Below are 27,347 nucleotides of genomic sequence, written 5' to 3'. Positions count from 1 at the left end.
ACGAGAGGAACCAGAGAGGACACAAGAGGAACCAGAGAGGAACCAGAGAGGAACCAGAGAGGAACCAGAGAGGACACGAGAGGAACCAGAGAGGGCACGAGAGGAACCAGAGAGGAACCAGAGAGGACACAAGAGGACACGAGAGGAACCAGAGAGGACACGAGAGGAACCAGAGAGGAACCAGAGAGGACACGAGAGGAACCAGAGAGGACACGAGAGGAACCAGAGAGGACACGAGAGGAACCAGAGAGGACACGAGAGGAACCAGAGAGGACACGAGAGGAACCAGAGAGGAACCGGAGAGGACACGAGAGGAACCAGAGAGGACACCAGAGGAACCAGAGAGGACACAAGAGGAACCAGAGAGGAGAGGAACCAGAGAGGACATGAGAGAAACCAGAGAGGACACGAGATGAACCAGAGAGGAACCAGGGAGGAACCAGAGAGGAACCAGAGAGGAACCAGAGAGGAACCAGAGAGGAACCAGAAAGGACACGAGAGGAACCAGAGAGGAACCAGTAAGGACACGAGAGGAACAAGAGAGGAACCAGCGAGGACAAGAGAGGAACCAGAGAGGACACGAGAGGAACCAGAGAGGACATGAGAGGAACCAGAGAGGACACAAGAGGAACCAGAGAGGACACGAGAGGAACCAGAGAGGAACCAGAGAGGACAGGAGAGGAACCAGAGAGGACAGGAGAGGAACCAGAGAGGAACCAGAGAGGACAAGAGAGGAACCAGAGAGGAACCAGAGCGGACACGAGAGGAACCAGTGAGGACACGAGAGGAACCAGGGAAGACACGAGAGGAACCAGGGAGGAACCAGGGAGGAACCAGAGAGGACACGAGAGGAACCAGAGAGGACATGAGAGGAACCAGAGAGGAACCAGAGAGGAACCAGAGAGGACAAGAGAGGAACCAGAGAGGAACCAGAGAGGAACCAGAGAGGACACGAGAGGAACCAGAGAGGGCACGAGAGGAACCAGAGAGGAACCAGAGAGGACACAAGAGGACACGAGAGGAACCAGAGAGGACACGAGAGGAACCAGAGAGGAACCAGAGAGGAACCAGAGAGGACACGAGAGGAACCAGAGAGGACACGAGAGGAACCAGAGAGGACACGAGAGGAACCAGAGAGGACACCAGAGGAACCAGAGAGGACACCAGAGGAACCAGAGAGGACACCAAAGGAACCCGAGAGGACACAAGAGGAACCCGAGAGGAACCAGAGAGGACACGAGAGGAACCAGAGAGGACACGAGAGAAACCAGAGAGGACACGAGAGGAACCAGAGAGGAACCAGGGAGGAACCAGAGAGGAACCAGAGAGGACATGAGAGGAACCAGAGAGGAACCAGAGAGGAACCAGAGAGGACACGAGAGGAACCAGAGAGGACACGAGAGGAACCAGAGAGGACACGAGAGGAACCAGGGAGGACACGAGAGGAACCAGGGAGGACACGAGAGGAACCAGAGAGGACACGAGAGGAACCAGAGAGGACACGAGAGGAACCAGAGAGGAACCGGAGAGGACACGAGAGGAACCAGAGAGGACACCAGAGGAACCAGAGAGGACACAAGAGGAACCCGAGAGGAACCAGAGAGGACACGAGAGGAACCAGAGAGGAACCAGCGAGGACAAGAGAGGAACCAGAGAGGACACGAGAGGAACCAGAGAGGACATGAGAGGAACCAGAGAGGACACGAGAGGAACCAGAGAGGAACCAGAGAGGACAAGAGAGGAACCTCGGAGGAACCAGAGCGGACACGAGAGGAACCAGGGAGGACACGAGAGGAACCAGGGAGGAACCAGGGAGGAATCAGAGAGGACACGAGAGGAACCAGAGAGGACATGAGAGGAACCAGAGAGGAACCAGAGAGGACATGAGAGGAACCAGAGAGGACACGAGAGGAACCAGAAAATACAGGAGAGGAGAGGAACCAGAGAGGACATGAGAGGACATGAGAGGAACCAGAGAGGAACCAGAGAGGACACAAGAGGAACCAGAGAGGACATGAGAGATGAGGAACCAGAGAGGACATGAGAGGAACCAGAGAGAACACGAGAGGAACCAGAGAGGACATGAGAGAAGAGGAACCAGGGAGGACACGAGAGGAACCAAAGAGGACAAGAGAGGAGAGGAGCCAGAGAGGAGAGGAACCTGAGAGGACAAGAGGAACCAGAGAGGACACGAGAGGAACCAGAGAGGAACCAGAGAGGACACAAGAGGACACGAGAGGAACCAGAGAGGACACGAGAGGAACCAGAGAGGAACCAGAGAGGAACCAGAGAGGACACGAGAGGAACCAGAGAGGACACGAGAGGAACCAGAGAGGACACGAGAGGAACCAGAGAGGACACCAGAGGAACCAGAGAGGACACCAGAGGAACCAGAGAGGACACCAGAGGAACCCGAGAGGACACAAGAGGAACCCGAGAGGAACCAGAGAGGACACGAGAGGAACCAGAGAGGACACGAGAGAAACCAGAGAGGACACGAGAGGAACCAGAGAGGAACCAGGGAGGAACCAGAGAGGAACCAGAGAGGACATGAGAGGAACCAGAGAGGAACCAGAGAGGAACCAGAGAGGACACGAGAGGAACCAGAGAGGACACGAGAGGAACCAGAGAGGACACGAGAGGAACCAGGGAGGGCACGAGAGGAACCAGAGAGGACACGAGAGGAACCAGAGAGGACACGAGAGGAACCAGAGAGGAACCAGCGAGGACAAGAGAGGAACCAGAGAGGACACGAGAGGAACCAGAGAGGACATGAGAGGAACCAGAGAGGACACGAGAGGAACCAGAGAGGAACCAGAGAGGACAAGAGAGGAACCTCGGAGGAACCAGAGCGGACACGAGAGGAACCAGGGAGGACACGAGAGGAACCAGGGAGGAACCAGGGAGGAATCAGAGAGGACACGAGAGGAACCAGAGAGGACATGAGAGGAACCAGAGAGGAACCAGAGAGGACATGAGAGGAACCAGAGAGGACACGAGAGGAAACAGAAAATACAGGAGAGGAGAGGAACCAGAGAGGACATGAGAGGACATGAGAGGAACCAGAGAGGAACCAGAGAGGACACAAGAGGAACCAGAGAGGACATGAGAGATGAGGAACCAGAGAGGACATGAGAGGAACCAGAGAGAACACGAGAGGAACCAGAGAGGACATGAGAGAAGAGGAACCAGGGAGGACACGAGAGGAACCAAAGAGGACAAGAGAGGAGAGGAGCCAGAGAGGAGAGGAACCTGAGAGGACAAGAGGAACCAGAGAGGACACGAGAGGAACCAGAGAGGAACCAGAGAGGACACAAGAGGACACGAGAGGAACCAGAGAGGACACGAGAGGAACCAGAGAGGAACCAGAGAGGAACCAGAGAGGACACGAGAGGAACCAGAGAGGACACGAGAGGAACCAGAGAGGACACGAGAGGAACCAGAGAGGACACGAGAGGAACCAGAGAGGACACCAGAGGAACCAGAGAGGACACCAGAGGAACCAGAGAGGACACCAGAGGAACCCGAGAGGACACAAGAGGAACCCGAGAGGAACCAGAGAGGACACGAGAGGAACCAGAGAGGACACGAGAGAAACCAGAGAGGACACGAGAGGAACCAGAGAGGAACCAGGGAGGAACCAGAGAGGAACCAGAGAGGACATGAGAGGAACCAGAGAGGAACCAGAGAGGAACCAGAGAGGACACGAGAGGAACCAGAGAGGACACGAGAGGAACCAGAGAGGACACGAGAGGAACCAGGGAGGGCACGAGAGGAACCAGAGAGGACACGAGAGGAACCAGAGAGGACACGAGAGGAACCAGAGAGGAACTGGAGAGGACACGAGAGGAACCAGAGAGGACACCAGAGGAACCAGAGAGGACACAAGAGGAACCCGAGAGGAACCAGAGAGGACACGAGAGGAACCAGAGAGGAACCAGCGAGGACAAGAGAGGAACCAGAGAGGACACGAGAGGAACCAGAGAGGACATGAGAGGAACCAGAGAGGACACGAGAGGAACCAGAGAGGAACCAGAGAGGACAAGAGAGGAACCTCGGAGGAACCAGAGCGGACACGAGAGGAACCAGGGAGGACACGAGAGGAACCAGGGAGGAACCAGGGAGGAACCAGAGAGGACACGAGAGGAACCAGAGAGGACATGAGAGGAACCAGAGAGGAACCAGAGAGGAACCAGAGAGGACACGAGAGGAACCAGAAAATACATGAGAGGAGAGGAACCAGAGAGGACATGAGAGGACATGAGAGGAACCAGAGAGGAACCAGAGAGGACACAAGAGGAACCAGAGAGGACATGAGAGATGAGGAACCAGAGAGGACATGAGAGGAACCAGAGAGAACACGAGAGGAACCAAAGAGGACAAGAGAGGAGAGGAGCCAGAGAGGAGAGGAACCTGAGAGGACAAGAGGAACCAGAGAGGACACGAGAGGAACCAGAGAGGAACCAGAGAGGACAGGAACCAGAGAGGAGAGGAACCTGAGAGGAAAAGAGAGGAACCACAGAGAAACCAGAGAGGACACGAGGGGAACCAGAGAGGAAGCAGAGAGGACACGAGAGGAACCAGAGAGGAACAGAGAGGAGAGGAACCAGAGAGGAAACAGAGGAACCAGAGAGGACACGAGAGGAACCAGAGAGGAACCAGAGAGGACAAGAGAGGAACCAGAGAGGAACCAGAGAGGACAAGAGAGGAACCAGAGAGGAACCAGAGCGGACCCGAGAGGAACCAGAGCGGACACGAGAGGAACCAGAGATGAACCAGAGGACACGAGAGGAACCAGAGAGGACATGAGAGCAGAGGAACCAGAGAGGACACGAGAGGAACCAGAGAGAACACGAGAGGAACCAGAGAGGACAAGAGAGGACACGAGAGGAACAAGAGAGGAGAGGAACCTGAGAGGAGAGGAACCAGAGAGGACATGAGAGGAACTAAAGAGGACATGAGAGGAACCAGAGAGGACATGAGAGGACACGAGAGGAACCAGAGAGGACATGAGAGGACGCGAGAGGAACCAGAGAGGAAACGAGAGAAACCAGAGAGGACACGAGAGAAACCAGAGAGGACACGAGAGGAACCAGAGAGGACACGAGAGGAACCAGAAAGGACACAAGAGGAACCAGAGAGGACACGCATCTGGTTCCATTCAGAATACCTTGGATTCCTCATCTGGCAGTTTTATATTAATCTCTTGCAACCTGGGTCTTGACTGCCCAGGAGAGCATAAAAAACTACACTCCTGTACACAAAGAAAGCCCTTCTCTTTAAGCATGACTGTGAGGGTGAAGGTTGAACGGGTGGGAGTACCCCCACAGGACATTCCTAAGGAAGCTTGGTTTGCCCTTCTCCTCTCCTGCTGAGCACAATGAAGACGATGGTCCATCAGCATTATTTCCCCAGGAGATAGAGTTCTGGTGATGTACATGACTCAATCTGTGAGCAACAGGAGTGGAGATCAGACGCAATACAACCCGGCCCCATTAACCACCGCCACGGAGACATGGTTACCGTTGCAGAGCGGCGAGAAGCGCTTAGCTCTGCCCTATCTACTGGCCCGTAATATTATTTTACGCCATGTTCCAGCTCTCTTTACAACCTCAAACATAATTCTGTCTCCAAGGCTCAATAAAAATGTATTTATATAGTGGATTTATATAGTGGGCTTCGAAATTATTGACACCCTTAAAAATTGGGAAATTGTATTACTTTATACTAATATAATTGCTCAGAGCAACCGATTTTGTTAAACAAGTAATATTATTTTTTCTCAAAATGGTAGGGTCAAAATTACTGACATCCCTAAATATTCTTAAAACATATCCTGGCACGCAATGACTACTTTAACCTTTAACCTTGACTTTAGAAATTTGTTGGATGCATTTGCAGTAAATTTTTGTTTCAGATTATTTTGATTGATGTTGCATGCTAGGAATATGTGACCAAATACAAAACTTTGGACTACTTTATTTATAAGAATCTTAAGCGACATCAATCATTTTGATCCCTATCTTTTTTGAGAAAAAACAATGACTTGTTTATCAAAATCATTTTTTTTCTGAGCAATTGTACTAGTATAAAAAAAATCATAATTTCCCAATTTTATGGAGCATTCAATAAAGGTCAATATTTGAATGATTTATTTTATGCAGTCATTATTGCTCATCTTTACAATGGTGTCAATAAATTGGGACCCCACTGTATTTCTTTATTACTTGCCTGTCCATATCACTGTATCTGCTCCTGTACAAAGGAAAGTAATATCAGTAGAGCTCTGGCCCTCTAGCCTTGTTGAGAGCAGCAGACACAGAATATTATTACCTTGAGCTGTCGCCTGTTCCCCCGTGCCATTCACTCAGGGCCTAATGGATTTTTTTATTATAATCAAATGAATACAATATCTTCCCATAAATAGCCTACTTAGAAAGTCCTTTTCTCTGCCTGCAATATGGTTGGATGTCCATCACGCTTGAGTGCAGAGGTGCCACATGTTTAATTCAAAGCCAATGCAATTTACGCACACTGCACACTGAAACACAGACTAAAGTTTTTGTTCTCCCTCCACCCATCTTACCTTCAACGGTCCACGTTTACAAAACCATTTAGGCCTGTAGGAACAGACTGTATTGCATAACATTCACTGTATCTGAGAGAACTGGGGTATAAAAGAGGGTAGCAATGATGTACTATAGGGCACTCAGAGGTAAAGAAAGTGAATAAACTCATTGGAAAGCAGTCCCCTATACATCAGGTCTGGACATCACATCTATCTATGTGGATCTGACAATTGGGGGGGTGTTGAGAAGAGAAAAGGGAATCCAATCTCTCACACAGAGGAACAGAGACAGGCAGGCAGATACACTATGGTCCCAAAATAACCCTAAGGAATCCATGAATGAAATGACAGGATTGCAGGGGTATTAGAAGAAATGCTGAGGTGGTTGCTAATGCTGTTTATGGTGTGGTGTCACCGCTAGCAGGGGAAAAGTCAAACTGTTTGACTAATAAAATGTGGACAAGCTTTTCAGAGTCGCCAAGCAGAAAATTCTAAACCGAGCTGAGGGTCTACCTTGACCTCTAGTTGGCCTATCGCCGATGCAGCGGGCCGGGCTTTGACGCATGTATCCGGCATAAACGGACAGATATAAAGCCTTTAAAATAAATATATGTGAAGGCCTCTCGAAATGGGGCCGATAAACATAAACCCTGATATCCCGGCTAAGGATGGGATTATTGTTGCGTCAACAACCCCCGTACATAATAGTGATTACTGTCCTCTCTGCAGCGCCATCAGACTAAGGCAACGACTAAGCTAGCAGACAGCCTGGTCCTAATTACCTAGAACTGCCAATTACTGACTCCATTTAATTATTTATATAGCTAGTCTGTTAGCGCCACACATCCAAATAAAAATAGACTTTTCTGACTCCAAGCACTGATATCGGTGGCAGCTGTGTTGAATGGGTCTACAGGGCCTGCTGGATCACACTGGCTTGGGAATTCACTGGATTCAGGCAGTGCTAGTCTGTGAGATACCCAGCTAGCTAGGTAGCTATAAATCCCTCATGGCTATCAATTCAATGTTCAGTACCTGTTTACTACTCAATGTGCTGACAGCTTGGCCTTTGCAGTCGTATCGTAGTCGTATGAAAACAATGGAACAGCAATATCTTTAGGGGTTTGTCCTTACTTCCTGTAGAGCTCAATTACTTCCTGTAGTTGCCAAGCAGGAAGTCCACAATCATATCCCTTCGTCGTCTGCTCTCCTGTTTATTCAGGCCTCTCCAGGGTGGCCACAGTAAAGAAGTGCTGAAAGACAAAAAAAAGAGCGCTTTAGAAAATTCATCCATTGTGTCACACTGAGGAAAAAATACAGTACCAGCAGTATGTTCAAATCTAAACATACATGACTGGTTGAGATCTGTTGTACAGTAAACAACTCTTCTACTGCCAATACCAAAATGCCTCTGAAAACAATCCTTCCCTTTATCTGGCGAGTGAACACTCACTCAGTTACTACAGATGTTTCCTATCACCCACGGCTGCCAGGCGGCACCCAGTCAGTGACTGCTAGTGCTAGGGAGGGAAGAGGAAGGAAAGTCTACCATTCGTGCTCCAGTGAATCCTGCAGAAATTTGACATATCACTCTGCGATTTGTATGTCTCTGGATTTGACATGAAAATGTTGGGAGTCTCGTCTGGAGTATCACTCGCCTCACGCCCGTCGCTCCTCTTAAAGTAACTAGGCCTGGCTGGCTGTTTAGCTTATGTTCCCATAAACTCTGACGTCCACATTTCTCAGCCCCGGGGTGCAGATGGCCGATTAGCTCAGTCGACAGCATGTCAGCGAGTGAGTGTCTTCTCTGGAAGCACAGGCCCACGATCATACAACACTTTGTTACCCTGAAGAAATATGACACACTTTATTTGGATTGTCTGGATAGTCCATCTGTAGATAATCTACAGATTGTGATACCATCAACAAACTCTGTTGATAAACAAATACTTGCTAAAGTTGCATATTAAAGTTAGGGGTTAGGGCTAGGGTTAAGATAAGGTTAGGGCTAGGGTTAAGATAAGGTTAGGGCTAGTAGTAGATATTTAGTTTAAATGTTACTGATAGTCTTTCCCAAACTGGTGGCCCGCAAGTCAAATGGTTTAATTTGGCCCCTCAAGTTTTCTGAGAACATAAAAAAAAAAAAAGTTATTGTTTATTGTTGGACATAAAAGACTGTAAAAACACCAGGATATGAGTTAAGTGATTTTAAATTTACCAATATTATTATCAAGTATTATCTGTTCGGGCTTCTTGCGGTCAATTTGACATCTGCAATACATTTTTTATTATGTTCTGGCCCCCCGACAATCCACTCCAGAAAAATAATCAGCCCGCGGCTGAATCTATTGATGATCCTTGATGTGTAGCATCTGGAGATGGACTATACAAATAAAGTGTTACCGAAATATGTCACTGCGTTGCCATACAGCTGCAGTGCTGGTTGTAGCGTGAGTGGGGTAGCATGCATTTTATTATAAAAAGTGTTGAATAAGGTGTAGACAGTGCTGAATAACTTAAACATGAACTTAATCATAAAAACAGCAGCTCTTTGCTGTATTCGTTGAGTCTCTCTCTAGTCATGGTTTTAAACGTTTTGAAATCTAACATTATCAACTTTCCTGTGTGTTCGAGGCTTCTTTTACAGTCCATGGAATTCCTTGGAGATCAACCACCGCTCTATATGATGACACATACTGTTAGTAGGCCTACATCAGTGTTCACCATCCTAGTCGATCACCACATTTTTCTGTAAAAAAGCGACTTCCACTCACGCTACAACCAGCACTGCAACTGCAATGAACGAGTATAGCAGAGTGTTCCAATAAGCTTGCATTGTTATTATTAGCGGCTTGTCTTTGTCAATATCTAGGAATATTTCACTTTCTCTGGTCATAAGAGTAACAACATGAATTGGTGCATGAGGAAGAAATAATGCTGTGTGACTTAAGTTTCGCTATTAGCTGGAAGACTGTGAGAAGAGAGTCAGGTGAGAGGCAGCCTCACAGGTGCTCCCTCCCTCAGCTCAGACTGACCATCAGATGCAGGCCATCAGTTCAGTATGCTCACTCAGCTGTGCCTCACAAGTAATACAACAAATGACCTATCACCAGTGTGATCATATAACAATTGTATTTTAATATAATTTCAAAATGGTCTGAGAAGAACAACACTGACAAAGCAATTCAATCATAGGCAATATGCAGAGATAATGTAGTGGGCCTCTAGTCTACTGCACAAAACTCATTGCTACAGAATGGTTTTTAATAGTTAAGGTCGCATAGGCTTACATTTTTCAAGTAATAAAAAATATAATCTTGACTCAGAAAAGTTTGGTGACCACTGGCCTACATAGTATTCAGTGCATTTGGAAAGTATTCAGACCCCTTTAATTTTTCAACATTTTGTTACATTACAGCCTTATTCTAAAATGGATGAAATAGTTTTTTCCCCTCATCAATCTAACACAACACCCCATAATGACAAAGCAAAAACAGGTTAAGATAGTTTTTTTTTTACAAACGTTAAACAACACATTTACATAAGTATTCAAACCGTTTACTCAGTACTTTGTTGAAGCAACTTGGCTAGCTAGCTTGTTCCAGTTACCGTAAACTCACCCCATACCGTACAAATGTGCGTAACCGCGACATTCAAACGAGGCTACAAAGAAAACAAATGGGACTGTAGCGACTGTGTTGACTTCAAAATCGGGGGTGTGAACTAGGTTCTATGGTAATGGCTCTATAGTATTGGAGAAAAATTGAAAAAACGGACCCTCCGTTACATCGGGACGTGTCATGTCGTATCGTACAGCACGCATAAAGCAACTATTTCTGTCTTACAATCTCTCTCCACCAGGTGTAGCACTTCTCTCATCCTTTAAAAACAAGAAATGGACAGTGACGGGGGTAAGGGGGGATACCTCGTCATTTTTTGCGTCATCATTGCATGCGATCATCATTCTCAAAGCCGTTGTTTACTTCTATGATCACTTTAGCACCGCCCTAAAAACCCGATTCCAATTCAACACAGACCTTCAAATAGGTATGTAATGACACATTATATAAACTCTTTATAGTGTTTTATTTACATTTTAGAGGCGAGAAGTTGGACAGATCGAGTGACGCATTAGTTTCGCTTCCCTACCCGCCATTTAAAAAAAGACCCGACAGGGCTCATTGCCTGCTTGAATTATGCAGAAACAGGCAGCATTTAGGTCATGTAATTGATTCTGTTGGAAAGGGGAGAAATTGTGCTTTACAATGGTATTGACATTACAGTTGATCTGGAAGTATTACGTTTTGGGGTGCTATAATAAGGGAAATTGTATGGACCAAGGCGATATACGAGTTTACTATAGTTTTCACGTCATGAATGAAGCAGGTACCTTGTGGTATGGTTATATGAAATTACAATATTTTCTTGCAATATCGAAAAATGTTGACTAATATTTTATGCATTGACAGTTTGGAGTGGATCACAGACCCAAACTACCACGTTGGGTCTGGACTACGAGGGACCACAGCTGACGACCAAATCTGCTCCCATCACATCCATCATCCATAACAAACAGGGCTGGCAGGGGTATTGAGGGTCTGCAACTTTTATTTTCTATATTTAAAAAGTTTGGCCTACTTTTTCATCTTTACAGAAAACATGTTTTGTAATTGGAGCTCTGGATTTGCTGTGCGGCATTTTTTATACAGAAATAACAGATGTGCTTTCAAAATAGCAACTTGGATTAAATATGATGATGTTTGCCTTTCCATGCCTTCTAGCCTACTACTGAATATGGTGCTGTATGCTCAGATATGTCAGGTCAAATAAATTGGCACCTGGATATTGATCTTGAGATGGATTTAGCCCATTTTCGTTTAGACAATCTAGGATCAATATTACATATCATGTAAGGATATCTACTGAAATTATGATTTTTATTTTAAAAAATACAGATACATACATGATTTGGTAATGACTACAGATATGATCAATTTCAGAAAATATTTGGATTCGTTCATGCCTAAGTATGTCATAGATATGTCAGCATGTTGACGCATACCCTTTCCGGAGTTAGAATATTCTACAAATATGTCAGGAGGGTGCACACGCATTGGGTGTGTGTCTTGAATGTATCTCACCCCAGACACAGTGCCTTCGGAATGTATTCAGACCCAATTACTTTTTCCACATTTTGTTAAGTTACAGCCTAATTCTAAAACTGATAAAATATCATTTTTTCTCAGGGATCTACACACAATACCACAAAGATAAAGTGAAAATAGGTTTTTAGAAGTACCTTATTTACATAAGAAATCAGACCCTATGCTATGACACTCAAAATTGAGATCAGATGCCTCCTCTTTCCATTTATCTGTTTCCATTGATCATCCTTGAGAAGTTTCTACAACTTGATTGGAGTCCACCCGTGGTAAATTCAATAGATTGGGACATGATTTGGAAATGCACACACCTGTCTATTTAATGTCCCACAGCTGACAGTGCATGTCAGAGCAAAATCCAAGCCATGAGGTCGAAGGAACTGTAGAGATCCAAGACAGGATTGCCTCGACACAGGATTGTGTAAGGATATGGAACCAAAACATTTCTGCAGCATTGAAGGTCCCCAAGAACACAGTGGCCTCCATCATTCTTAAAATGGAAGAAGTTTGGAACCACCAAGACTTTTCATAGCTGGCTGCCTGGCCAAACTGAGCAATCGTGGGAGAAGGGTCTCTTGTCAGGGAGGTGACCAAGAACCCGATGGTCACTCTGACAGAGCTCTAGAGTTCCTCTGTGGAGATGGTAGAACATTCCAGAAGGACAACCATTCTCTGCAGGACTCCACCAATCAGGCCTTCATGGTAGAGTGGCTAGATGGCAGCCACTCCTCAGTAAAAGGCACATGACAGACCGCTTGGAGTTTGCCAAAAGGCACCTAAAGACTCTCAGACCATGAGAAACAAGATTCTCTGGTCTGATGAAACCAAGATTGAACTCTTTGGCCTGAATGCCAAACATCCCGCCTGGAATAAACCTGGCACCATCCCTACAGTGAAGCATGCTGGTGGCAGCATCATGCTGTGGTGATGTTTTTCAGCGGCAAGGGACTGGAAGACTAGTCAGGATCAACAGAAATATGAACGGAGCAAAGTACAGAGAGATCCTTGATGAAAACTGGGGCAAACGTTCACCTTCCAACAGCACAACCACTCTAAGCACACAGCCAAGACAAAGCAGAAGTGGCTTTAGGACAGGTCTCTGAATGTCTTTGAGTGGCCCACCCAGAGCCCGTACTCGAACCCGATCAAACATCCCTGGAGAGACCTGAAAATAGCTGTGCAGCAACGCTACCCATCCAAACTGACAGAGCTTGAGAGGTTCTGCAGCGAGGAATGGGACAAACTCCCCAAATAAAGGTTTGCCAAGCTTTTAGCGTCATACCCAAGAAGACTCGAGACTGTAATCGCTGGCAAAGCTGCGTCAACAAAGTACTGAGTAGAGGGTTTGAATACTTATATTAATGTAATAAGGCTATAATGTAACAAAATGTAGAAACGGTCAAGAGGTCTGAATACTTTCCGAAGGCACTATATCACCCTGGACTCATACGGTAGCAGGGAGATTTAAGGTCCGGATTGGATGCATGTAGAAACTGTCCCATTACAAAGACTATCCTAGCTCCGTAAAATATTCAAGGAATATACACAGTGTTCAAAACATTAAGAACACCTTCCTAATATTGAGTTGCACCCTTTTGCCCTCAAAACAGTCTCAAGGTGTCAAAAGTGTTCCACAGGGATGTTGGCCCATGTTGACTCTAATGCCTCCCACAGTTGTGTCAAGTTGGCTGGATATACTTTGAGTGGTGGGCCATACTTAATACACAAGGGGAACTGTTGAGCATGAAAAACCCAGCAGCGTTGCAGTTCTTGACACACTCAAAATCTGATGTGCCTGGAACCTACTACCATACCTTGTTCAAATGCATTTACTACAACCTTTGTCTTGCCCATTCACACTCTGAATGGCACACATACACAATCCATGTCTCAATTGTCTCAAGGGTTAAAAATCATTATTTAGCCAGTCTCCTCCCCTTCATCTACACTGATTGAAGAGGATTTAACAAGTGACATCAACAAGGGATCATAGCTTTCACCTGGATTCACCTGGTCAGTCTGTTTTCATTCTATAGCTAGAGGACTACTTAGTTCTCCAGAAGTGATCAGCATCATTTTTGTCTTTATCAGTTGTCTAGTACTGTCTATTTGCTAGCTAGGACCATCTACTTTAAGTGTGGCCTGTTTTCCCAGTAGCCTACTTGGTGGGTGAACTGTTGACTGCTCATAACTTTCAAATGATCGTTGACACATGAATCAGGATAAAGGGGCAGAATAATTTGTGACTTGTTTTGGTAATCAGTGGCAATATTGCAGGAGGAGTGGTTTTTCCTCTCCTAGGCAATCAGCAATTAGTACAGGGAGGTGTGCTCTTCACCTCTGCTAGGTAATTAGCAATTAGTGTTAGTACTTCAGTCTCTAGGCTATGCTCAAACATTACACCCCAACCCGAGCACTCCGTTCTGCCTCCTCTGGTCTCTTGGCCCTCCCACCCCTATGGGAGTGCACCTCCCTCTCAGCCGTCCAATCTCTTCTCTGTGATGTTACCTGAAGCTAGGACAGTAGAGTCACTGCCCAACTTCTGAAAGCACCTGAAACCCTACCTCTTCAGAGTATTTTAAATAACCCCTCTCCTCCCTCAACACCCACCCCCCCTTCTCCTTTCTAGCTCTGACTTTGCTGATAGCTACTTTGTTCAGGAAAAGTGATATGTGGTTGTCCCACCTAGCTGTATTAAGATGAATGCACTAATTGTAAGTTGCTCTGGATAAGAGCACCTGCTAAATGACTCAAATGTAAATGACATGGAAAGAGCTGGTGTTCTTAATGTGTTGTACACTCAGTATAAGTGTAGGTGCCTATTTGTATGATTCCTCTCGAACAGACAACTTCCTCCAGAATTTCAGAAACCACATTCTAGGGCAAAATACCCATTGTTCTCATGGTGCAAAACTGTTTTGTTTATGCATACTCAGATTGTGCCGCTCAGTGGAGGTCTTTAAACAGGAGCCCAGTTCAGCTCCATACAATTTTTGCCAGATCTGGATGATAGTTCACTAACTCCATAGTCACTGAAACACAGCACCCACACCCCCTACCCGTTAAATGCTCACTAGGCATTAGATCATGTTGTAGGAAGACTGTGCTCTTACAGAAATGATCAATTGTGTACAAGAGATCCACCACTGTGGCTCTCCAAAGCGCTTAGTATTTACATGACAGTTGCGAGGGGCAGACCTTGTTTGCAGGGGCTTGAGTGGAGGAGTGTTTGTGGCCCGGAAGCCGGATCTGTTCCAACCGTGCCCGGGCAAGAGAGACAGAGCCCAGTCAGCCTCGACAGCTTGGATACTCACAGGAGGTGATGGGATACTGGAGGACTGGTGTACCATGTTGAGGTTGAGGAGGGGAAGGATGTGAGTAGGATGGATAAGATTTTTTTATTATTATTATTTTAGAACCCCAAGGACTTGGCATCCACAGTGTTGCATGAGCAAAATCTAAAAGTAGGCCCTTTGATGAAGACCTGAGCTGTGGGTATCATCTGTATACGCTTGGGTTGAAGTAATCATCATTCAGCTAGACCTTGAGGGAAAGAACAGCAATATTTTTGCAGATTTTACACATTCCAAGCATGTTATGCCTCCATGTGATATGAAATACCTTCCTTTAATCATGATTTTTAAAAATGATGCTGGGAATTGAATAATACATATGATATTGCCTCGGAGGACAATATAATCAGCTAAAGTATGTTGGCTATAATGATAAAAATCTACATTGTCTTCAATTAAACAAACAGTATTTTTCCAACAGAATTGCATCTCCCTTCAAATTGGACAATAAATTCAGCAAGACAGCTGTGTTTGGTTAAGAAAGATTACATGAAATGTCTCGATAGCCCCAAGGATGCATGTTACTTGTTATTTGCAGACCATCGCTGCAATTTCATCCGTATTTTCAATAGATCCCGTCATTTAAATTGGGATGATTACTGTGATTCTGTGTGACAAAGTAATTATTCACACTCGTCTTTGAGGATGCCTACTTATATTCTGAATATCATAAAGAGGACTTTTGATGTTTCAAGTGTTTTTTTTTCTCCTGATTAACCTGAACAAACTTCAAATGTGTCAGAGGAAGTGTATCGCCTGTTCAGGGGATTTATTTTTTTACATGTAATATCCCTTTAGAAAATAAAGTGGCAGCATTTTTAAATAAGAAGATTATTTATATTTTTAAAGAGCTTTTTATAGTATGTGAGACTTGAAAGTAGTCTATTCTCCAAATTAAACACATTTTTAGTGTTGGACCAAATTAGTGTGATTAGAGGAAATTAGTGTGACAACCTAGAACTCAAAGTTACAAGTAACTGAAAATGTATAAAACACATGCTGTCAAGCTAATTGATACAAAAAAACATATATATTTTTTACACATATACCGGTCAAAAGTTTTAGAACACCTACTCATTAACTTCTTATGGCTGGGGGGCAGTATTGAGTAGCTTGGATGAATAAGGTGCCGAGAAGGTAAGATATGCATATTATTAATAGATTTGGATAGAAAACACTCTGAAGTTTCTAAAACTGTTTGAATGATGTCTGTGAGTATAACAGAACTCAAATGGCAGGCAAAAACCTGAGAAAAAAATCCAACCCGGAAGTGGGAAATTTGAGGTTTGTAGGTTTTCAAGTCTTTGCCTATCCAAAATACAGTGTAAAATTTGGTCCGATTGCACTTCCTAATGCTTCCACTAGATGTCAACAGTCTTTATTTAGGCTTCTACTGTGAAGGGGGAGCGAATAAGAGCTGTTTGACTAAGGGGTCTGGCAGAATGCCATGAGCTAAGTCTCACGCGCGGCCGTGAGCACGAGCTCTGTTCCTTTTCATTTCTAAAGACAAAGGAATTGTCCAGTTGGAATATTATTGAAGATTTATGATAAAAACATCCTAAAGATTGATTCTATACATCGTTTCACATGTTTCTACGAACTGTAATGGAACCGTCGTCTGAACTAAGTGCCTGCGCCTTGTGAATTTGGATTTGTGAACAAAACGCGCAAACAAAAAGGAGGTATTTGGACATAAATGGACTTTATCGAACAAAACATTTTTTTTTTGTGGAACTAGGATTCCTGGGAGTGCATTCCGATGAAGATCATCAAAGGTAAGTGAATATTTATAATGCTATTTCTGACTTCTGTTGACTCCACAAAATGGCGGGTATCTGTATGGATAGTTTTGGTGCCTGAGCGCTGTACTCAGATTAATACATGGTGTGCTTTTTCCGTAAAGCTTTTTTGAAATCTGACACAGCGGTTGCATTAAGGAGAAGTATATCTTTAATTCCATGCTTAACAATTGTATTATCATTAACATTTATGATGAGTATTTCTGTAAATTGATGTGGCTCTGCTAAATCACCGGATATTTTGGAAGCAAAACATTACTGAACATAAGGTGCCAATGTAAACAGATCTTTGGCTATAAATATAAACTTTATCGCACAAAACATACATTTTTTTGTGTAACATGAAGTCCTAGGAGTGCCATCTGATGAAGATCATCAAAGGTTAGTGATTAATGTTCTCTATTTCTGCTTTTTGTGACTCCTCTTTGGCTGGAAAAATGGCTGTGTTTTTCTGTGAATTGGGCTAACCTAACATAATCGCATAGTATGCTTTCATCGTAAAGCCTTTTTGAAATCGGACACTGTGGTGGGATTAACAAGTTTATCTTTAAAATGGTATATAATACTTCATTTTAATTATGAGATTAGTTTTTTATTTGGCGCCCTGCACTTTCACTGGCTGTTGTCAAATCGATCCTGTTAACGGGATTTCAGCCGTAAGAAGTTTTACTTTATTTTTACTATTTTCTACATTGTAGAATAATAGTGAATACATCAAAACTATTAAAAAATACAGAATCGTGTAGTAACCAGAAAAGTGTTAAACAAATCAATACATATATATATATATATATATATATATATATATTTTAGTGTTTTCAAGTAGCCACTCGTTGCCTTGGACAGCTTTGCACACTCTTCGCATTCTCTCAACCAGCTTCACCTGGAATTCTTTTCTAACAAGGACGTCCCACATATGAAGGACGTCCCACATATGCTGAGCACTTATTGGCTGCTTTTCCTTCACTTTGCGGTCCCACTAAGCGCAAACCGGATGGGATGGCATATCGCTACAGAATGCTGTGGTAGCCATGCTGGTTGAATTCTAAATCAATTCTAAATAAATCACTGACAGTGTCACCAGCAATACCCCATCACACCACCTCCTCCATGCTTCACGGTGGGAACCACACATGCAGAGATCTGTTCACCTACTCTGCGTCAAAAAGACATGGCGGATGTCAAATTTGGACTCATCAGACCAAAGGACAGATTTCAACTAATTTAATGTCCCTTGCTTGTTTTTCTTGGCCCAAGCAAGTCTCTTTTTCTTATTGGTGTCCTTTAGTAGTGGTTTCTTTGAAACAATTCGACAATGAAGGCCTGATTCACGCAGTCTCCTCTGAACAGTTGATGTTGAGATGTGTCTGTTACTTGAGCTATTTGGCCTGCAATTTATTTGGGCTGACATTTCTGAGGTTGGTAACTCTAACAAACTTATCCTCTGCAGCAGAGGTAACTCTGGGTCTTCCTTCCTGTGGCGGTCCTCATGAGAGCCAGTTTCATCATAGAGCTTGATGGTTTTTGCAACTGCACTTGAAGAAACTTTCAGAGTTCTTGAGATTTTCTGGATTGACTGACCTTCATGTCTTAAAGTAATGATGGACTGTCATTTCTCTTTGCTTATTTGAGGTGTCCTTGCCATAATATGGACTTGGTGTTTTACCAAATACGGTTATCTTCTGTATACCACCCCTATCTTGTCACAACACAACTGATTGGCTCAAATGCATTAAGGAAAGAAATTCCACAAATTAACTTTTAACAAGGCACACCTGTTAATTGAAATGCATTCCAGGTGACTACCTCATTAAGCTGGTTGAGTGAATGCCAAGCATGTGCAAAGCTGTCAAAGGAAAAGAGTGGCTACTTTGAAGAATTTGAAATATAAAATATATTTGTATTTGTTTTAGAGGTCGACCGATAAATCGCAATGGACGATTTAATTAGGGCCGATTTCAAGTTTTCATAACAATCGGAAATCGGTATTTTTGGACACCGATTTGGCCGATAGAAAAAAAAAATGTTCACCTTTATTTAACTAGGCCTAGGAACGGTGGGTTAACTGTCTTGTTCAGGGGCAGAATGACAGATTTTTACCTTGTCAGCTCGGGGATTCAATCTTGCAACCTTACAATTATCTAGTCCAACTCTCTAACCACCTGATTACATTGCACTCCACGAGGAGACTGCCTGTTACGCGAATGCAGTAAGAAGCCAAGGTAAGTTGCTAGCTAGCATTAAACTTATCTTATAAAAAAACAATCAATCAATCGAAATCACTAGTTAACTACACATGGTTGATGATATTACTAGTTTATCTAGAGTGTCCTGCGTTGCATATAATCGATGCAGTGCGTATTCGTGAAAAAGGACTGTCTTGCTCCAATATGTACCTAACCATAAACATCAATGCCTTTCTTAAAATCAATACACAAGTATATATTTTTAATCCTGCATATTTAGTTAATATTTCCTGCTAACCTGGCTCATTGCGAACTCTGTGAAGACTATTTCTTCCTAACAAAGACAGCCAACTTCGCCAAACTGAGGATGATTTAACAAAAGCGCATTTGCGAAAAAAGCACAATCGTTGCACGACTGTACCTAACCATAAACATCAATGCCTTTCTTAAAATCAATACACAGAAGTATATATTTTTAAACCTGCATATTTTGCTAAAAGAAATCCAGGTTAGCAGGCAATATTAACAAGGTGAAATTGTGTCAATTCTCTTGCGTTCATTGCACGCAGAGTGAGTGTATATGCACCCGTTTGGGGTGCCTGGCTCGTTGCTAAGTAATTTGCCAGCATTTTACGTAATTATGACATAACATTGAAGGTTGTGCAATGTAACAGGAATATTTAGATTTATGGATGCCACCCGTTCGATAAAATACGAAACGGTTCCGTATTTCACTGAAAGAATAAATGTCTTGTTTTCGAGATGATAGTTTCCGGATTCGACACATATTTCTGTGTGTTACTATGTTATAATTAAGTCTATGATTTGATAGAGCAGTCTGAGCGACGGTAGGCACCAGCAGGCTAGTAAGCATTCATTCAAACAGCACTTTAGTGCGTTTTGCCAGCAGCTCGTCACTGTGCTTCCAGCATTGATCTGTTTATGACTTCAAGCCTATCAACTCCCGAGATTAGGCTGGTGTAACCGATCTGAAATGGCTAGCTAGTTAGCTGGGTGCGTGCTAATAGCGTTTCAAACGTCACTCGCTCTGAGACTTGGAGTGGTTGTTCCCCTTGCTCTGCAAGGGCCGCGGCTATTCTGGAGCGATGGGTAACACTGCTTCGAGGGTGGCTGTTGTCGATGTGTTCCTGGTTCGAGCCCAGGTAGGGGCGAGGAGAGGGACGGAAGCTATACTGTTACACTGGCAATACTAAAGTGCCTATAAGAACATCCAATAGTCAAAGGTATATGAAATATAAATCGTATAGAGAGAAATTGTCCTATAATTCCTATAATAACTACAACCTAAAACTTCTTACCTGGGAATATTGAAGACTCCTGTTAAAAGGAACCACCAGCTTTCATATGTTCTCATGTTCTGAGCAAGGAACTGAAACGTTAGCTTTCTTACATGGCACATGTAAGAAATACACTTTTACTTTCTTCTCCAACACTTTGTTTTTGCATTATTTAAACCAAATTGTACATGTTTCATTTTATTTGAGGCTAAATTGATTTTATTGATCTATTAAGTTAAAATAAGTGTTCATTTAGTATTGTTGTAATTGCCATTATTACAAATAATATATATATATATATTTTTTTTTATTTTTTTTTTAAAATTTATTTTAAAATCGTCCGATTAATCGGTATCGGCTTTTTTATAAACTTTGATTAGCTAACAATGTGCCATTGGAACACAGGAGTGATGGTTGCTGATAATGGGTCTCTGTACGCTTATGTAGAAACTCTAAAAAATCTGCCGTTCCAGCTACAATAGTAATTTACAACATTAACAATGTCTACACTGTATTTCTGATCAATTTGAGGTTATTTTAAAATGGACAAAACATTTGCTTTCTTTCAAAAACAAGGATATTTCTAAGTGACCACAAACGTTTGAATGGTAGTGTGTATGTTTATATGGGATACGGTAAAGTTCTCTCTCAAGGGGGTACCACCCCTCAGATTCACCAGGCCCAACAACAAGATGAGAAAATGTCATATTTTGTTCGCTCCCATGCACTTTAATTCATTCATCCCCAAGCACCTCTTTGCACTGGGGCTCAGCCAAGGCCCAAGGGGAAGATGATTGACACTTCATGACCCATGTGGATACCCCAGACCGTGCCATTAGCATGCAATTTACATGATCATATGGGAGCAAGCAGCAGGAACTCTGAACAACAGAGAGCAACAGAACAGAAGCAGATGAAAGAAAAGCATATGAATTCTTTGTGTTATGAATTTTTTACTTAGCTAACCCTAAGCACACTTCTTCATTTTTTATTTATTTCACCTTTATTTAACCAGGTAGGCCAGTTGAGAACAAGTTCTCATTTACAACTGCGACCTGGCCAAGATAAAGCAAAGCAGTGCGACAAAAACAACAACACAGAGTTACACAAAAACATACGTACAGTCAATAACACAAAATAAAAATAGAAAAATATATGTACAATGTGTGCAAATGTAGAATAGGGAGGTAGGCAATAAATAGGCCCTAGAGTCGAAAATAATTACAATTTAGCATTAATACTGGAGTGATACAGTGGGGCAAAAAAGTATTTAGTCAGCCACCAATTGTGCAAGTTCTCCCACTTAAAAAGATGAGGCCTGTAATTTTCATCATATGTACACTTCAACTATGACAGACAAAATGAGAGAAAAAAAAATCCAGAAAATCACATTGTAGGATTTTTTTATGAATTTATTTGCAAATTATGGTGGAAAAAATAAGTATTTGGTCAATAACAAAAGTTTATCTCAATACTTTGTTATATACCCTTTGTTGGCAATGACAGAGGTCAAACGTTTTCTGTAAGTCTTCACAAGGTTTTCACACACTGTTGCTGGTATTTTGGCCCATTCCTCCATGCAGATCTCCTCTAGAGCAGTGATGTTTTTGGGGCTGTTGCTGGGCAACACGGACTTTCAACTCCCTCCAAAGATTTTCTATGGGGTTGAGATCTGGAGACTGGCTAGAACACTCCAGGACCTTGAAATGCTACTTACGTAGCCACTCCTTCGTTGCCCGGGCGGTGTGTTTGCGATCATTGTCATGCTGAACGACACAGCCACGTTTCATCTTCAATCCCCTTGCTGATGGAAGGAGGTTTTCACTCAAAATCTCATGATACATGGCCCCATTCATTCTTTCCTTTACACAGATCAGTCGTCCTGGTCCCTTTGCAGAAAAACAGCCCCAAAGAATGATGTTTCCACCCCAATGCTTCACAGTAGGTATGGTGTTCTTTGGATGCAACTCAGCATTCTTTGTCCTCCAAACACGACAAGTTGAGTTTTTACCAAAAAGTTATATTTTGGTTTCATCTGACCATATGACATTCTCCCAATCTTCTTCTGGATCATCCAAATGCTCTCTAGCAAACTTCAGACGGGCCTGGACATGTACTGGCTTAAATAGGGGGACCCGTCTGGCACTGCAGGATTTGAGTCCCTGGCGGTGATCATTTTGACCCCACAGGGTGAGATCTTGCATGGAACCCCAGATTGAGGGAGATGATCAGTGGTCTTGTATGTCTTCCATTTCCTAATAATTGTTCCCACAGTTGATTTCTTAAAACCAAGCTGCTTACCTATTGCAGATTCAGTCTTCCCAGCCTGGTGCAGGTCTACAATTTTGTTTCTGGTGTCCTTTGACAGCTCTTTGGTCTTGGCCATAGTGGAGTTTGGTGTGTGACTGTTTGAGGTTGTGGACAGGTGTCTTTTATACTGATAACAAGTTCAAACAGGTGCCATTAATACAGGTAACGAGTGGAGGACAGAGGAGCCTCTTAAAGAAGAAGTTACAGGTCTGTGAGAGCCAGAAATCTTGCTTGTTTGTAGGTGACCAAATACTTATTTTCCACCATAATTTGCAAATAAATTCATTAAAAATCCTACAATATGATTTTCTGGATGAGGCCTCTCTCATCTTTTTAAGTGGGAGAACTTGCACAATTGGTGGCTGACTAAATACTTTTTTGCCCCACTAGATGTACAGATGATGTGCAAGTAGAGATACTGGGGTGCAAAAGAGCAAGAGGGTAAGCAATAATATGGGGGATGAGGTAGTTGGGTGTGCTATTTACAGATTGGCTGTGTACAGGTACAGTGATCGGTAAGCTGCTCTAAGCTGCTTAAAGTTAGAGAGGGAGATATAAGACCCCACAATGAGTGGGACCCCCCCATATTACAACACAGGCTGCACAAAAAATTGGGGTCTGATATTTCAGCTGAACTATATTTTGTCTGGAGTTATCAACAGGCATCATGGGCTGGGAAAAGGCACAGGAGCTGGGCTGGGATCGGGGAGAGAAAGTAGAGCACAGGAGTTCTCACCTAAATACACAGTAGATTATAGAGGAGTACACTGAGGAAGAGCTGCTGTCTGATTTCTAAGCCTAGCACAGATGGAACCCAGTCGCTCCTGACTCCCGGCTAAGAATGCAGACTAAGACTCAGTGTTAGTGGTTTTATGGTTTAGCAGATTTCACAGTGAACCCCAGAAAGTTTACAGAGGTGGCGACGGGTTGTGGGCTCCAACCCAAACACAGCTGCCTGACGGTCATGGTAATATTTGTCTTTCACTAACATGAATTATCGCAGTTGTAGTTATTATTCACTGTCGGGGTATATGAAAAGAGCCAAGATGCTTGTGTTTTGCACAAAACAATACTAATGTCTGTTATCCTACACATCTCGATTCACTGACATTTTCAACCTCTGTTGGTATTACTGAGTTTGTAATGCCAACATGTTCAAGCAGACCATCATAGTCCCTGTGCACAAGAAAGCAAAGGTAAACTGCCTAAATTACTAATGCCCCGTAACACTCAAGTCGTAGCCATGAAGTGCTTTGAAAAGCTGGTCATGACTCATATCAACATCAATATGCCAGAAAACCTAGACCCACTCCCAATTTTTATACCGCCCCAACAGATCCACAGATGACGCAAAAGCACTCCACACGGCCCTTTCCCAACTGGACAAAAGGAACTCCTATTTGTGAATAATGTTCATTGACTACAGCTCAGGATTTCAACACCATAGTGCCCACAAAGCTCACCACTAAGCTAAGGACCCTGGGGAACTAAACACCTCCCTCTGCAACTGGAACATAGACTTCCTGAGGGGCCGCCCACAGGTGGTAAGGGTAGGCAACAACACATTTGCCACACTGATCCTCAACACTGGGGACCCTCAGGGGTGCGTGCTTAGTCCCCTCTACTCCCTGTTCACCCACAACTTTGTGGCCAAGCACGACTCCAATACCATCATTAAGTATGCAGACGACACAACAGTGGTAGTCCTGATCACCAACAACAATGAGACAGCCTATAGGGAAGAGGTCAGAGACCTGGCAGTGTGGTGCCAGAACAACAACCTCTCCCTCAACGTGAGCAAGACAAAGGAGATGATTGTGGACTATAGAAAAAGGAGGGCCGAACACACCCCCATTCACATCGATGGGGCTGTAGTGTAGCGGGTCGAAAGTTTCAAGTTCCTAGGTGTCCCCTTCACAAACAAACAATCATGGTCAAAACACACCAAGACAGTCGTGAAGAGAGCACGACAACACCTTTTCCCCCTCCGGAGACTGAAAAGATTTGGCATGGGTCCTCAGATCCTCAAAAGGTTCTATAGCTACAACATCGAGAGCATTCTGACCCGTTGCATCACCACCTGGTATGGCAACTGCTCGGCATCTGACCGTGAGTCGCTATAGAGGGTAGTGTGTACGGCCCAGTACATCACTGTGGCAAAGCTTCCTGCCATCCAGGACCTATATACTAGGCACTGTCAGAGAAAGGGCCAAAATATTGTCAAAGACTCCAGCCACCCTAGTCATAGACTGTTCTCTCTGCTACCACATGGCAAGCAGTACCGGAGCGCCAAGTCTAGGTTCAAAAGTCTCCTTAACAACTTCTACCCCCAAACCATAAGACTGCTGAACAATTAATCAAATGGCCAACAGGACTATTTACATTGACCCCCCCCCACCCCATTTGTTTTTACACAGCTGCTACTCCCTGTTTATTATCTACAAATAGTCAATTTACCCCTACCCACAAGTACATTGACTCGGTACCGATACCCCCTATATAAAGCCTTGTTCGTTATTGTTATTTTATTGAGAATTTTTTTAGGGGGTAGATCAGCATTAATATTTTAGATTGTAGCTTCCTTCAATGTAACTGCTTCATTTCCAATCCCCCGTATGTACAGTGAGGAGAACAAGTATTTGAGCATGTAGAGGTCTGCATTTTTTTTTAATCATAGATACACGTCAACTGTGAGAGACGGAATCTAAAACAAAAATTCTGAAAATCACATTGTATGATTTTTAAGTAATTAATTTGCATGACAAAAGTATTTGATCACCTACCAACCAGTAAGAATTCCGGCTCTTAAAGACCTTTTAGTTTTTCTCTATGAATCCCTCCTGTTCTCCACTCATTACCTGTATTAACTGCACCCGTTTGAACTTGTTACTTGTATAAAAGACACCTGTCCACACACTCAATCAAACAGACTCCAACCTCTCCACAATGGCCAAGACCAAAGAGCTGTGTAAGGACATCAGGGAAAAATTGTAGACCTGCACAAGGCTGGGATGGGCAACAGGACAATAGGCAAGCAGCTTGGTGAGAAGGCAACAATTGTTGGCGCAATTATTAGAAAATGGAAGAAGTTCAAGATGACAGTCAATCACGCTCAGTCTGGGGCTCCATGCAAGATCTCACCTCGTGGGGCATCAATGATCATGAGGAAGGTGAGGGATCAGCCCAGAACTACATGGCAGGACCTGGTCAATGACCTGAAGAGAGCTGGGACCACAGTCTCAAAGAAAACCATTAGTAACACACTACGCCGTCATGGATTAAAATCCTTCAGCGCACGCAAGTTCCCCTGGTTAAGCCAGCGCATGTCCAGGCCCGTCTGAAGTTTGCCAATGGCCATCTGGATGATCCAGAGGAGGAATGGGAGAAGGTCATGTGGTCTGATGAGACAAAAATAGAGCTTTTTGGTCTAAACTCCACTCGCCATGTTTGGAGGAAGAAGAAGGATGAGTACAACCCCAAGAACACCATCCCAACCGTGAAGCATGGAGGTGGAAACATTATTCTTTGGGGATGCTTTTCTGCAAAGGGGACAGGACGACTGCACCGTATTGAGGGGAGGATGGATGGGGCCATGTATCGAGGGATCTTGGCCAACAACCTCCTTCCTTCAGTAAGAGCATTGAAGATGGGTCGTGGCTGGGTCTTCCAGCATGACCACGACCCGAAACACACAGCCAGGCCAACTAAGGAGTGGCTCCGTAAAAAGCATCTCAAGGTCCTGAAGTGGCCTAGCCAGTCTCCAGACCTGAACCCAATAGAAAATCTTTGGAGGGAGCTGAAAGTCTGTATTACCCAGCGACAGCCCCGAAACCTGAAGGATCTGGAGAAGGTCTGTATGGAGGAGTGGGCCAAAATCCCTGATGCTGTGTTTGCATACCTGGTCAAGAACTACAGGAAACGTATGATCTCTGTAATTGCAAACAAAGGTTTCTGTACCAAATACTTATGTCATGCAAAAAAAATGCTAATTAATTACTTAAAGATCATTCAATGTGATTTTCTGGATTTTTGTTTTAGATTCCATCTCTCACAGTTGAAGTGTATCTATGATAAAAAATTACAGACCTCTACATGCTTTGTAAGTGGGAAAACCTGCAAAATCGGCAGTGTATCAAATACTTGTTTTCTCCACTGTATGTATGTATGTATGTATGTATGTATGTATGTATGTATGTATGTATGTATGTATATATATATATATATATATATATATATACATACACATACACACACACACAGTTGAAGTCGGAGGTTTACATACACTTAGGTTGGATTCATTAAAACTTGTTTTCAACCACTCCACAAATTTCTTGTTAACAAACTATGGTTTTGGCAAGTCAGTTAGGACATCTACTTTGTGCATGACAAGTAATTTTTCCAACAATTGTGTAGACAGATTATTTCACTTATTCAGTGTATCACAATCCCATTGGGTCAGAAGTTTACATACACTAAGTTGACTGTGCCTTTAAACAGCTTGGGAAATTCCAGAAAATGATGGCATGGCTTTGGAAGCTTCTGTTGGGCTAATTGACATAATATGAGTCAATTGGAGGTGTACCTGTGGATGTATTTCAAGGCCAACCTTCAAACTCAATGCCTCTTTGCTTGGCATCGTGGGAAAATCAAAAGAAATCAGCCAAGACCTCA

The 27,347-nt window shown here is 43.7% G+C and overlaps 1 protein-coding gene across 2 annotated transcripts in view; it reads right to left on the bottom strand.

The window, feature by feature from the left end:
• The window catches only part of LOC110522748 (plexin-B2), a 245,207-nt gene that overhangs the window by 136,851 nt on the left and 81,009 nt on the right, over positions 1-27,347 (bottom strand). The window contains exon 2 of one of the 2 annotated variants that reach the window (XM_036968737.2): positions 7,703-7,821. The gene's annotated coding sequence lies outside the window, so the exon portion shown is untranslated. Of the gene's footprint in view, positions 1-7,603; positions 7,822-27,347 lie in introns of both variants that reach the window. The other variant, XM_036968738.2, reaches the window with a different exon arrangement.

This window comes from Oncorhynchus mykiss, chromosome 4 (genome assembly GCF_057628025.1).
Source record: "Oncorhynchus mykiss isolate SJ-2025 chromosome 4, ASM5762802v1, whole genome shotgun sequence".
In the NCBI taxonomy this organism is placed as follows: domain Eukaryota; kingdom Metazoa; phylum Chordata; class Actinopteri; order Salmoniformes; family Salmonidae; genus Oncorhynchus; species Oncorhynchus mykiss.
This window is presented reverse-complemented; position numbering and strand designations above follow the sequence as displayed.